The sequence below is a fragment of the Tupaia chinensis genome, unplaced genomic scaffold, assembly GCF_000334495.1.
Source record: "Tupaia chinensis unplaced genomic scaffold, TupChi_1.0 Scaffold000140_1, whole genome shotgun sequence".
Classification (NCBI taxonomy): Eukaryota; Metazoa; Chordata; class Mammalia; order Scandentia; family Tupaiidae; genus Tupaia; species Tupaia belangeri.
The window spans coordinates 2,688,086-2,700,898 of NW_006159610.1; the positions used below are offsets into that span (position 1 = coordinate 2,688,086).

General features: G+C 38.3%; 1 protein-coding gene across 1 annotated transcript in view; it reads left to right on the top strand.

The window, feature by feature from the left end:
* Window positions 1–706: 706 nt before the first annotated feature.
* The window catches only part of CALD1 (caldesmon 1), a 256,751-nt gene continuing 244,644 nt past the window's right edge, over window positions 707–12,813 (top strand). Inside the window, exon 1 of the mRNA XM_006144999.3 lies at window positions 707–762. The gene's annotated coding sequence lies outside the window, so the exon portion shown is untranslated. The remainder of the gene's footprint in view (window positions 763–12,813) is intronic.

Genomic DNA, 12,813 nt, shown 5'->3' on the forward strand with positions numbered 1-12,813 from the left:
TAGAGTGGTGTAGTATTCATGTAGAACCTACACACACTTGCAGTACACACACTTGCAATCAGTTCTAGGTTATTTGTAATACCCAACACAACGTAAATGCTATGGAAATAGTTGGCATATTATATTGTTTAGGAAGTAATGGCAAGAAAACAAGTCTGTACCTGTTTAGTACACACACAACCATTTCCCCCCAAATATTTTAAATCTGTGGTTGGTTGAATCTGTGGATACAGCGGCTGACTGTACTGTGTACTTAATAAGCACACAATAAGTGTGTGTTTAATTACTAATATAGATGCATCCCTCCAAAGCCATATCGACTGCAAAGTAGATATGTGTAACTTCAGTGTTCTTTCCAGAGAATATAAAGGAAATTTAAAGCTCTAGTTTATAAATTAGTCAAATAAATACCTCCATTATTTTCTTCATCATGACTTAGTATCAAGTTTCTTAAATTTGTTCAAAATTGATTGCGTAGCTTAGAGTTTAATGGTTTAAGTAAACATTTTTCTTTTTCTTCTTCTATTTTTTATCCTTTGGAACAGATAAAACTTTGCTGGATAAAAAGGATAAAAAGTGGTGGGAGAAATATTGGGTGGGGCCAGTTAAGCCTGCATTCCGCTACTGGATTTAGTTGAAAATATCAAGCTGTTTTCAAGGACTCTGGATTAAACCACCTCCCTCCCACTGTATTCAGGGGTGCCTTCCTTGAAGAATTGAAAACAGAAAGATTTGGGAGCTGAGAGTGAAGCTGAACAAAAGGTAACTATTTTAAATCAAAACATCTGCTAGAAGGGAGAATTTAACTTAAATTCCAAGGGGCAATTGCCACTCAGCTTTCACATTTTAGACCTAACTTCTCTGATAAATTTCCCCTGGTTACATTAAATTAAAGGGAAGAGAAGATGTCATTTTCCTATTCTGTAGAAATAGAACTTAAAATATATCTTGTCTTCTTTTCATGTCTTGGAAATTCTGCCTTTTAACTCCTAATTGTTCTATATTGTCAAAAGGCACAACTACAACAATTTGGTTTAAGATCTTAATTGGCTTTATTTTCAAGGCTTCATTTTGTAAAACAGAATGTACTGAACAGAAAAGGTTGGTTTTACAAATAGAAAAGAAACCAGAAACAAACAAACAAAAAACAAAAAGCTAGATTGTTCATTTCAAAGTTACTTTCTTTGTAAAGTAGGGACAGGTTGACAGAATAAGAAAATAATTGATTAGTTAACATTAGGTTACTTTTGTGTCAGGATTAAACAGAAGGAATTTTGTTTTCATGCCAGTAGAAATTTTGGGGAAACTAGGCTGTTATGTCTTTCGAAAGGTCATATAATAAACTTAGTTTTGGTTTAGTGACTTGAAAGAAAAGTTTTAAGAGGTTTCACCTTAGGGTGTTTGCACTCATGGTAGGGGTGGGGGAGACTGAGACTGTGAAATTGTGAAATGGTTAGAGGCTGGAAGAGTTTTGAGAAGCATGCTAGAAAAAGCCTACATTGGCATGAATGGATGGTTAAGGGCAATTCTGCTGACAGCTCAGAAAGAGAGGAGGAAAAGCTCCAGAGTCTCTATCTTTTTAGAGAGTGCCTAAGTGTTTATCAAAAACTGTTAATAGAAATATGCATGGGAAAGATCATTATGCTGAGGTCTCAGATGGAAATGAGGAGTATGTTACTGGAAACAAGAGAAAAGGAAATCCTTATTATAAAGTAGCAGATTTGGCTGCTTTGTGTTCTTAGATCTTTGTGTTTTATAAAGGTAGAAATTGTGAGTGATGAAATTGAGTATTTAGCCATAGCTGTTTCTAAGCAAATTGTGGAAGAGGCTGAAAGGTTACTCTGGCTACTTATAGTAAAATGCAAAAAGAGAAATAATTTAAAGATAGAATTGTTAACCAAAAGGGAAGCAAAACTTAAAAATTAAGAAAAACTTCAATCTATTCATACTGGAAAAAAAATGAGAAAGCTCATTTGGGAGAAAACAAGGGTATGGTCAAATGACTACCTGATAAGATTAGTGTGGCTTGCCATTTCAGTGGAAGCCAGGTGTTATTTAACAAGACAATTATGAGATTAGTCATCCAACTAATCAGAAGCAGGACCTCCTGTCCAAGACAATGACGGAATGACCCAGAAGGCATTTTAGAGATCACTAGGGCTGCCCTTTCTATCACAACCCCAGAGTCCCAGGAATTGTGACACAAAATAATATCAAATATAGGGCCACCACTGCCTGGTGCAGGCTCGCATTGGTGGTTTGACTTCTTGCACTCTCTCACAACATTTTTCTGCCACTACAGTTCTGAACCAGGTGTCCAGTGTGATATATCCTATACCCAGTAAAGCTATGGGGGCATAGCTGCTTCCACCAAAGGATGTCCCGGAGAGCAATGGGGGCACAGACAAAGAAGTACCACAGAGCAGGGCTACCACAGAAAGTCTGTACTAGGGAAATGTCCACTAGAGCTATAGGAGCTGGGCCTGAGACTTTAGACCAGGGGAGCTACCAGTATGTAATTCCAGCCTGGAAAAACAGTAGGAACATGATTCCAACCTGTGAGAGCTGTGGCACAGGCTATTCCCAAAAAACTATGGTAGCAGGGCCACCAAACCTATGGGAGTGGGCAAAGCTGCAGAAGCGGGACTGCATCCAGTGGATCTGGAAGGTAGGACTTCTGCCTTAGTGCCTGGAGAGCAGATCAGTAAGCCAAAGAAGATTATTCTCAAGCCTTAGTTTTGACTTGCTGAACCTGTCACCCCTTTTTTCTTTCTTATTTCTCCCTTTTGAAATGGGAATGTCTATATTACTCTTGTTCCACCATTGCATTTTAAATGTATTTAATATATTCAGTATCAAAGGTTCATAGCTATAGAACAATTTGCCTCAAGATAAATTGTACCTGCAATCTCACCCATATAAGGTGTCTTCAAAAAGCTATGGAAAATGCATGCTATGAAAAAAAAAAAACTATGATATCTAAATAAACTCATACTCTAATCCATTTTTCTACAAACTTTTTGAAGTCCCCTGTATCTTATCTATATAATATTTAGGTAAGAATCTAGATTTTAGTCTCTAAATTGATGCTGAAATGAACTAAAGCTCTAGAAGACATTGAGATGAGATGAATGTGCTTTTCCATGTTAGAAGGACATAAATTTTGGAGAGTTAGGGGTGGAATATTCTGGTCTGAATGTTTGTTCCTCCCAAATTTATATGTTGAAATCCTTACCCCCCAGTGTGATGATATTAAGGGAAGGGTCTTTGGGAACTCAGAAGGTCATGAGTGCAGAGCCCTCCTGAATGGGATTGTGTCCTCATGAAAGAGCTGAAGGACATCTTTTATGCATTCCATCATGTGAGGGCACAGCAAAGAGGTACTGCTTATGAATTAGAAAGTGAGCCCCCACCAAACACTGAATCCACCTTGATCTTGGACTTATCAACCATAGGAACTATGAGAAATGAACTCTGGCTGTTTGTTAGATACCCAGTTTATGACATTTTGTCATAACAGCTTGAACAGAGTAAGACACCCCATTGTGAACCTGTTAGAAGGAAGAAATGATATTTGAAGAATTGGAAATTAGTGTAATGAAGCCAAGAAATGAAAAAAGAGGAAAGAAACTTGGTTGTTTTTACAAATATGAAAAAAAAAGCACCTGTCAACCAAGAACTGAAGTGACTCAAGGGTGTGGAGCAAGGAATGGGACTATTGAGAGACAAAGGCAAATGTGGAATGGATCAAGCCTCAGAGGATTTCAATGCAGAAAGGTCAATATGTACCTGGAGCCAGGAATCCAGGGGGTTATTTTAATATTATGGAGAAATTCTGTTTAGCCAACCCTATAGGGGTTTTTACAAAGTCTCAGAAAACACTATGAAGTTTAGCAATGTCAAGAAAATACAGATTTCCAAAGTAGCAGAGATGCAAGGATGAACTACATTTCCAAAATTCCTTTTAGAGGACAGACATAGGTTTCTTAGGTGAGAGAAAAGAGGTTCTTAATCTCAAAGAAAGAACACTCTCAGTCCTCTGTAGAGAATATAGTTTATAATAGATGGAAACTTCTAGAAGGAAACCAACAGGCTCGGACCTCTGAAACTAGAGATATAGTAAAAAGAAATAGACACAGGCACCCTCGGGAATCTCAAATCATGTTCTGATGGGAGCTCTGTGGTCATGATGGTCTGTCTCTCAGGACTCTGGAGGAGAAGGAATTCAAAGAAAAGAGCAGCTCGAGACCTAATCTATGAGTTCTTCTGCCATTTTTCTGTCCATCAGTGATCTAGCCAAGGTGCCAAATCTTCCATAAAAATGAAATGTGCTATTTACTATCCTCTCCAAACATCTGGTCTTTCATGTTCTTATTGACCAGGCAATTGTTGCTATGGGCCATTTTTTGCTCATTTAGGGCTCTAGTAGTCCCAGTGTTTTCTGGATAGTTAAGGTCTATTCAAGAGACAAACTCCCTACTAGTTATTTGAATGAAGACTGTGTGTGTTAGAGTGTACCTTTTAACAAGGTACAGAGCTATTAAGAAGGTAACTAGAAAGATAAAAAGAGAACTCTAAGGTGACAGCAGGAAGCAGCTACTACCCATAAGGTTAAAATATCAAAGAGTTAGATTTATTTATTTATTTATTTATTTATTTTTAATTTAGAAACTTACGATGCTGAGCTGGTGTTGGTATCTGTGAAATTGGAAGAGGTCTTATGCGACTCAGATTTCCAAGGAGGGAGATGGGCCAGCTGTCTTGGTAGATGGGGTGAAACATTATTATAGCAAGTGTTAGAAAACCTGCAAACTGGAACCAGCAGGTAGCATAATGGCTATGTTGCTGAACTCCCATATAATTGACCGTGGTTCGAGTCCTGGACCCAGCAGCTTAAACTCACACCGGGCATGTGTGCGTGTGTGCCCAAGATCCGGAGAGGAGAATGGAGGAGAAAGGATTGTGGTGTGGCCATCTCCCCTTGGTGGGGGGGGGAGCGATTTCTCGCTTTCTGTCTCTCTGTTTCTGTCTCTCTGGTGAGCGCATGTGCCCTATAGCAAAAATCTCTCAAAAAAAATAAAAAAAGAAAGAAAGAAAGAAAGGAAGGAAGAAAGGAAGGAAAAGAAAAGAAGAGAAAACCTGCAAACTACTGTAGATTCAGTTGCTGCTTCGGAAGGAAATTGCTATTGCTGGGGAGATATGCATTGGGGTGACCGTAAGACCTGCTGGCAGACAAAAACACAGAGCATCACCCCCCCCCCCAATATCCCATCTTCCATCCAGCCTTTTGGTCTCCCTCTGGTGCCCTCTATTGACAATCTAACAGGAAGCCAGCCGGCAAAGCAGAAATGAGAAGTAACAACTTAACCGGCACACTCTCCTTGGGGAGAAACATGGTTTTTTCTATTAGAACCATGTACTGATTATAGTTAGAATTGCATCTGAGCCCTGTCCTCTATCTTCCTTTGGAAGGGAGAATCATACTTATCTTCTCCAGACCTTTAAACATTCTGCCATGCGAAAGTCCAAGGCACATACTTGATTATGCTTATCCTTTGATTTTTTTAGCTGTTAAAAGAAAAAAAATAATAATCTACTTCCACTTTCCTATGGAGCACAAGTCAAGAACATGTCTGCCAAACTTTGTAGTAAATATCCAATAACTGAAGTTTCTCATTACCACCATATATAATGTATATTCTATTATCAACTCTATATCTAACATCTATACCACTCTTGCCATCTGTCCAAAATATGTAAATAATGGTACTAGCAGTTAGTATAATGGCTATGTCACTGGACTCCCATGTAGTTGACCGCGGTTTACATCCTGGACATGGTGGCTTAAATTCGCACTGGGCATGTGTGCGCGCGTGCCCAAGATCCCAAGAGGAGAATGGAGGAGAAGGGATTGCAGCGTGGTCATCCCCCCTGGGGGGTGATTTCTCGCTTTCTGTCTCTCTGTCTCTGTCTGTCTGGTGAGCGCACACACCCTATAGCAAAAACCTCTTTTAAAAAAATGTAAATAATCATCTCCTTCTGGCCAGGTGGCCTGTACAAAAGTTCCAAAGCAAGTCCAGTTGTATTCTTCTCTAGGCCATTCTCTATCATGTTTTTGTTCTCAGGTTACTCATGTGAATACCTTCTCGATTGTACCATTTAGGGGAGACCCTTATTGCAGGCATGTTGTTTGGAAACAGGACATGTTCCTCCCTCATTGCATTTCAATCTGGGATCTCTTCCCACTGTGTCCCAAAAATTACCTGATGGCATAATCTCAAGTTAACCTTATTAACCATGCACTCTCAGAGACGTTGTATAGTGTGGACCCTGAACCAGATTGCCCACGTCCAAATCTTTGTTTTTACACTTACCAGCTAAATGTGCCCTTGTGCAAGTTACTTCACTTTATTTATCTGTAGATGAAAATACCTACTTTATGAGTTATCCTTAATATTACAAGAGATAGACAGTAAACACTCAACCAATGACAGCTGTTATTAGTGTAAAGCTTTATATACTTCATTAGTATAAAGATTTTTATGCACATTGTTTCCATCTCCTTTCTCTTTTCCATTTTTGGGGTACAAATCATTAGGAAACTTTCATACTCTTATTAATCCTCACCCCCGCCTCCCCAAAGAGCACATGAGCTCACCTGTGGGAAAAAAGAGAGAAGAGAGAAAGCACCCAAACTCCCCTGAATGGGGCATGGTCATGTTACAATCATTTTCCCTCCATTTTGCCTTCCCATCAGGATTTTGGGTATGAATGTACAGGTACTCAGTATGTTTTTCAAGCCACCAGGGCCAGGATTCCAGCCACGATCATCCATGTGAGATCCAGCTCCATATAAACCATACTTAGCAGTGGTGCTACTCACCACTGGTCAATCTTCTCATCGATACTTGTCCTCCATGGGAATCACTTTCATAGGTTTATGAAGGTGATTGTCTCCTTCTAGAAGTTTTTCAATTAGGTTATCTATGCTCTGGTCAAATACCCTTCCCTGGCAAAGACTCCATCATTCATGCCAGTCCCTAAAACTTTGTCTTATGAATCTTATTTTTCATTACCTTCTCTTTAATTGTACATTCAATACCCAGATCTTCCTTTCTCTTCAAGGTCTTTACTATTGGTAGAAAAATTTCAAGTCTATCATCTAGACTTTTGGGTCTTTTGATTCCCATCCAAGGTCTCCCAGCTTTTGTTGTTGTTGTTTTTTGTTTGTTTTTGGTTTTGGCTTTTATTTTTTTTTTTAAATAATGTCCATGCAACATTTTACCTCAAAATATGCTGGAAGAAAATTTCCAGGAGCAAATTAACAGGAATCTCCCAGTGGCAGAAGAATCGGGGTGAGCAGACCCAAGAGCTTAATGGAGCAGCTTTTAAGAGCCTGATTATCCATTTTGGTATGTGACTTGGCCAGCATGCTTATTTTATATAGGTTAAGTAGAGAGCATTCAGACTATCAGAAAATGAAGCTATCTGCCAAAGAAATCTGTTGGTTGACCAAAATATCCGGCAAATAATTTCGAAGTTAGTTATGTTTGCATTACACCAAGACATTCAACAGAATAAACTACTTCAGCACACAAAGGTTTAGCTTCTTCTCTTAGCTACTCTAATTTATCCAAATTATAAACATAACACTATACATTGTACAGTGATAGCTTCATAAATCTGTTTCTAAGTGCCAGAGAAGAGGCATCATGAGTGGGGAATTTCATGTGTCCATGCATGTACAGAGTTCAGGCTTTGGGAGATAAATGTGTCAAGAATGCATAACTGCTGCTGAGTAATTATGCAACCTATATTTCTGCCTGTAAATTTTGAGCCTGATTTATGTCAGATTAAACTATAAATTCAGTCTTTGTACCCATCATCAAAGATACACTTTACCATCTTGGGCATATTATTTTCAAAGAGAAAATAAACAATGGAATGTCATGTTGGGTCCATGCTGCAAGCACTCTTGGGGCCTGAGGTTGCATAGGGAGTCTCTCTGGAGAAGATGAGACACATCTCTGAAAAAGATCTGGAACTAAGGATTCAGAAGTTGGGACAACTTGGCCAACTCACAGTGGCATAGCAGTAGTGCAGAGCTCTGGAATGCTGGAAGCCATATAGAAGACTGAGATTTGATTTCTGGGTCAACCTGTATATGCTGGGTTTGCATGTGTCTATAATCCTGGCTAGATAAAGATGACAAGAGGATCTCACCATGAGATCCTGTTGAGGGTGCCTGTTGTTCTTTCTCTCTCTTAATAAGAAAATAAGTGAAGAAATTATAGCTAAACAAACAAATTGAAATGACTTTATGAATCCTTGACTTGAATTCTCATGTAAGAAAATGAGAGAAGACATCTTAATTCTTATGGAAAAATAATGAGTGCACCATCTTTTTTACTAAAGAGATTAAATAAAATTGTTCAGAGAGTGGGTTCCCAAGATTCTTATGTATTCCTTACTTTGACAGGTGCCACCAGTTACCCACTCTAAATTTGCAGGATTTGATTGGGCAATGCATCTCAGTGCTGGAGGATCACTTGGGGAGTTCTAAAAAATACTGATGTGTGGCTCCACTCAAGAAATGTTAGTTTATCTGTCCCAGGATGAACCTGGGCATTACTAGTTTTTTAAAGCACCAGATAAGAAGTGCTGGCAAGCCTGATTGCCCTGGGAACAGCCCCTGTCTTGTCAGGACTATGATGGAGTCCATCTGCAGGGACACAAATGGCCACATTGGGGGCTCTTCCTCATTGTTTTGCCTTCCTCCTCCATGTTCTCTGTTCTCCTACCTTGTAGCATCGATTGTTGAGGTGACTTCTAGTCTCTTTCTGGTCTGCTCTGACTCCAGAAATTGATATTTTTCTTCTGATTCTCACTCACTCTATTACACACTCTAGCTTTGTAAGCTCCTCGATGCACTGACCTGAAACGAGATCTCATCAATTGGCTCTAGTTTTTTAAAGCACCAGATATAAAAAACAAAAACAAAAACAAAAACAAAAAAACCTGAACTTACTTGGTCAGTACCTGACTTCTTTAGGAGGGGAAGACGTCCCAGCCTATACACCTAGATAGAGTCTTCTTGTCACAGGGGACATCCATGAGACCAGCCTGTGTTTGAATCCTAAATAGGGAAGTCACAATAGAAGAAGACAGAAAAGCCTAGGTGGCTAGGAGGCAGGCTCGTGAGCCAGGGCTTGAGACGGAAAGGAGGAACATTTTAAAGGAAAGGGAGAAGAGAACTGAATGATGAGTAATAAAATCTTCTTTAGGTAAACCTAGGTGTGTCTTATACAGTGTTGGCAACTGTAGCTTATGTAACTGCTGCTATCATTTTTCTAATTCTGTATCATGTCTTATTCATGACTTTTCTTTTTTAAAAATTTGTTATAATGTATGTGCACTTGCTGGAGAGAGAGAGAAAGAGGGAAAGTGAGAAGGCACCACCACCAGAGGGGATGTCCATACTGCAATCTCTTCTCCTCTATTCCCTTCTTGGAATCTTGAGCATGCACACATGCCCAGCATGTCTTCAAGTCACTGGATCCAGGGACTTGAACTGTGCAGTTGGCCATGGGATTCAGCTGTCTCAACCTCCATCCCATTGGTTGACCTCCTCATGACTTTTTTAATAGCACCTTTATCTCAGGGCACAAGCATAGATTGGAAGTGTAGGTTGAAGAGAAAATATCAATAAAATAATACATTTGTTCTCATTTTCAACAATTCAAACATTAAAATTAAACTAAAACCCATTATTGACTCTCATACCTAATCCCTGTTGACTCCCAGAGATACCTCTTTTAACAGATGGGTAGTCATTTAGTCACTTTACATACAAAAAAAGTACATATGTGAGGGGGCTTCAAAAAATTTATGCAAAAATTGAATTAATATACAAGTTTATTTTGATCCAAACATTTTTTTTGAAATCCATGAGATTTTTCATGATATCTGTTTTCATAAATTTGTAAAGATTCTTCATATAAATAATATTACTTCGTGTGTGTTTTATATAACTGATATCATATCATACACATCATTATGAAACCTTCTTTCACTCAACAGTGTAAAATGGAGGCCTTTCATTTTCCTGTGTATAGAGCTCATTCCATTCAATTACTAAACTCCAGCTATGGACAATTATGCTGTTTCCAATTTATGTGATTATAAACAGTTCTGCAACAAATAGCTTATATGTCTATGTAAAAGTTTCTTTAGGGACGATCAGGAGAAATGGAATTGTTAGGTCATAGGATACATGCATTTCACTTAAACAAGTATTGTCAAATTTACACCTCACCTTAGAATGCATGAAAAATACCATTTTTCATATCCTAGTCAACACTAATGTTTAAAATTTTGTCACTATGAAATGATATTTCTTTATTTTCCTCATTGCCTGTGTGTAAAAATATGCTTCATCATTGTTTCAATTTTTATTCCATTGATTACATGTAAGAATGAACATCTTTGTATTCTATATTACTTCTAGTACTGAGATTTCCTCCCCTGTAGGTCTACCTTTCATATCCTCTATCCATTTTTCTATTGAGTGACTTATCTGTCTTTTCTTCTGTTGATATAGGAGTGCTTTATAGATTGTAGATTTTCATCAGGGCAACTTGGGGGGCCCAGTGTACATTGTAGTCTGTTTGAATGGCTCCCCCTGCTGGTGGACAGTACACAGTCAACACAGCCATATTGAAGTTCTTAACTCATTTGTGATGAATACATACATATTTTACCTTTAATATGTCTATTATCTTTTAACTTTGCTTATGTTATTTTTCATAGTGGAGAAGTCATTTATTTTATGTAGTCATATTTATCTCTTCCTTTGCACTGTTTGCCTTCTCAGTCTTGTTTAAAATGGTCTTTCCTACTCAAAATAATAAAAATTTCCCTGTATTTCCTCTAATTGTTCCCACAGTTTTATTTTATGTCTCTTTAATCTATCGGAAGAACTATTGGTGAATGATGGATAGGGATATAAACATACTTTTTGTACAAATAGATAACCAACAGTCTTAAAAATTATTGGACAAACACCTTTTCCCCTTATTTAAATTACCACCTTTATCATATAATATCTTTGCCTCTATTCATAGATCTTTTTTTTTTTTAGAGAGAGAGATTTCTGTTATATGTCATGTGTGCTCCCCAGAGAGACAGAAAGAGACAGATAGATAGAAAGCGAGAAATCACTCCTCTGGGGGGATGGCTGTGCCACAATCCCTTCTCCTCTGTTCTCTCAGGATTTTAAGTATACACACACGTACCCAGCGTGAGTTTCAAGCCTCTGGGTCCAGGACTCGAACCACAGTCGGCCATGTGAGAGCCATGTTTAGTGACATAACCATTATGCCATTTGCTGGTCCCTCATAGGTCTATTTTTGAGCTCTGCATTCTTTTTTTTTTTTTTTTCTTTTTTTTTTTTTTTGAGAGGTGTTTGCTATAGGGTGTGTGTACTCACCAGAAAGATAGAGACAGAGACAGAAAGCAAGAAATCACCCCCCAGGGGGTATGGCCACACCGCAATCCATTCTCCTCTTGGGATCTTGGGCACGTACATACATGTGCCGGTGTAAGTTTAAGCCCCCAGGTCCAGGACTTGAACTGCACTTGACTAGATGAGAGTCCAGTGACATAGCCATTATACCATCTGCTGGTCCCTGAGCTCTGCATTCTGATAACTAAAATAATATTTGGAGAAATTATCCACTTAACTACACTAGTCAAAGGATATCATTATCGACTAATAAGTGAAAGAGTGAGGTTGAAATAAAAATCTACTCTATATTGGTGGGATTTTTTAGAAATTTTTGCCTTATGACATGTGCACTTGCTTGGCGTAGAGAGAAAGAGATAAAGACAGTGAGAGGGAAAGTGAGAAATCACCCCCTATGGGGATGGCCACTCAGCAGTCTCTTCTCTTCCATTTTCCTCCTAGGATCTCAGGTATGCAGGCACATGCACCTGGCATGATTTTCAAGCCACCAGGACTCCAACTGAAGTTGGCCATGTAGGAGTCCAGCAACATAACCGCTATGCCATCTACTGGCCTTCTATGTTGACTTTAATACATACTATATAACTTGATGTTATATTAAGCTATGTATTATAAACTATATGACGTTCTCACTTCTGAACGTTGACTCTGCCACTCTCACTAATCCTTTTGTTGTCTATAAGGCTCTATGTTTTTTTTTTAATTTTTATTATCATCATAATCTTCTTTATATTACATTGGATTACATATAACTTTACAGTGTATTACATTGCTTTTTCAAAAGGGAATGCCATGCATGTCAGTCAATACAGAGACATTAATCTGCCCGTTTCAACATTCAATATCTTTTCTATGTTTTTCTCAATCATTTTTATTGTTATTCTAGTTATTTTTTAAAACAATCACTGTTTCTCATTTTGCTTGTAAAAAGACTTTACACATCATGAAATACTTCTCAGACCAATCTAGTTGAGATACTATACCTGTCCTCATCAACAGGTAGTAAGCCATATCTGATTCTCACTACCATCCTGCCTCTCTATTGTTCTCTTGCTATCTTTCTCTATCCTCTTCTCTTCACCTCCCCCATTCCACACTGTTCTATTCTCATTAAGTACCTTCACTGCTTTTATGTCCTCCAATTTTTCACTCTCTACCATAGAATGCAAATAGTCAGTATATATTGCTATCAAATTCTAGGTTCTTGTCATTTTTTATGGCTGAGTAGTATTCCATAGAGTATATATACCATACTTTTCCAATCCATTCATCAGTTTGTGGACATTTAG